The following is a 2,241-nucleotide window of genomic DNA, read 5'->3' as shown; positions in this document are numbered from 1 at the left end:
AGACAGACGAACATAGCTAGATCGTCTTAGAATCTTTTGAATGTGGTTTTTGTCTTTATAACTTATAGTAATTTTGAAGTGTACATATCTGTCATTTCTTCTCACTTAGTTATTAAACATTATAGTGTAAACAACAAAGTTTTTTTTTGCATCGAAAATGTAGAATTTTGTACCAACAAAACGTCATATGCGGGAAGTTTTACTTTACGTCTTTAATTTGAAAAAAGTGCCGCTGAAGCAGACCGATTGGTCACTATGTCAGCCAAAAAAAATTGAAGATCAAGAATTGGAGGCATTACTCCATGACGATTGTTGTCAAACTCAACAAGAGCTTGTGAAATCATTAAGAGCTACTCAAGCAACAATTTCAAGATGTTTGCGAGCAGCAGGATTCATCCAAAAGCAGGGAAATTGAACGATCTTTTTTCGAAAGATCGTTCAAAAATTGAAAATTACCTATCTGAACTATTTGGGACACATTTTGCTAAGAACAATAGGTAATAAGTTACATGGATGAGAAAAAACACATGTTTGCCCAAAATGTCAAATTTCGAATTCAAAAATCGAATCGAATTCAAAAATTCGCCATATGTATATTTGATTAAATTAATGAATGAACATGTGTTTGAGGCGTTGGTGGCCAAACACTACCCCGGGGTAGTTATGTTATTCTGACTAATACATAGTCTGCTTTTACACAGGGCAATTTTTCTTGCGCAAGTCTAGAGTTTATAGGAGAGAGAGGCAAGTAGAAAGAAGAGGGGTACACACTTGCTTGTACTGGCAAGTCTCTTCAAATTTATTTTGTTTTCTCATTTTCAATATGGCGTCTATTAGGTTTTGCCATACAAAATTGCTCACAGACTTGCTGTGTGTAAACAGACGAGCAAGTTTAAAAGGGAATCGACGAGACTTGCTTCAAGTAAACTTGCCCTGTGTAAAAGCAGACATACGCAATAAGAATGCTCTCAGTAAAAACACAAAGTAAACTCAAAACAAAAACAATTTCATACAATTTTTTCAGTACAAAGCACACGCATTCCATTTGTGTACTCTTTTATTTTTTCACTACTACATATGCATTTTATGCACTCTCTCGTTGGCCACCACTGGTTTGAGGCCTGGGATTTCAAATAATCCCATAAAATGAAATCCAGTGGTGTTAAAACACACAGGGGAACAATTCTGATCACTGAAACAAGAGAGTAAGCGACCAGAAAATGTATCATGTAGTAATTGGATTGTTTCGTCGAAACGAGAAAGTACACGATAAAGATATGCCTCATGCTGAATTGTTTATCGGGATGTACCATCTAGATAAAACCACTTGTCATCCACATAAATATCATTCAGAACAGTCTCATTTAGAAAAAAGTACGATCCAATGAGGCTCCAGCTCAAATTCTTTTGAATTTTGATTTTTTCTGAAAACCTAAATAATAACCCTTGAACTACTTGTAACGCTTTTTACATCATAAACCTAAAAAATTTAAAATTAATATAATATTCAAATAATATTCAAAAGATGTTTCTTCCTATTGTTTTATTTACAAAACACGGAAGCAAAGTAATAGAGTTACGAGTGTTAACCTAAAGTGTTTTGCTCTTAAAAACCTAAACAATTTGGAATATCTATTTTGTTTTTAAAATATTTTTCTTGGATACTATTGGCCAACAAACAAACCGACATAAACACATGTTAATTTAGTCTAGTACGCATGAGTAGCAGTAGTAAAGTAGAAAATAAAAGCGAAAAACAAAAGAAAACCATGGCAAGACAATGAACGAACGAGTGAGGATGATGAAAATATTTCAAAGAATTTTTTAACAATAAAATGGAAAAAACTACCATCAAGCAGACAGACGGCCAAACAGCCAGTCAACCAGCCAGCCATCCATCCAGCAAAACCAAGAGCAATTGAACAAAAAGCCCCTAAAGACTTTTGAAATACGGACATACAACCATCCATACGTAGTACATAATTTGCGTATGAGTTAGTTGCTGGCTGATAATGTTTGTAGTTGTTGTTTCTTTCAGTCATGTAGAGACGACCTTGTCGATGGTCACTCATCATCATGCTTGAGCTTTTGTTGTGCGTTTTTTTTTGTTTTGCTGCTGCCACCAACCACTGCTGCTATAATAGTAGTAACTCAGCGAAGTTAGTTACTTTTTAGCAACAAAACAAAACACTTCTATTTTTATTCATTTAACAATTTTTTCTATTTTTAAAGTTTGAAATT

The sequence above is a fragment of the Calliphora vicina genome, chromosome 5 (genome assembly GCF_958450345.1).
Source record: "Calliphora vicina chromosome 5, idCalVici1.1, whole genome shotgun sequence".
NCBI classification, from domain to species: domain Eukaryota; kingdom Metazoa; phylum Arthropoda; class Insecta; order Diptera; family Calliphoridae; genus Calliphora; species Calliphora vicina.
Note: the sequence above shows the minus strand (reverse complement) of the source record.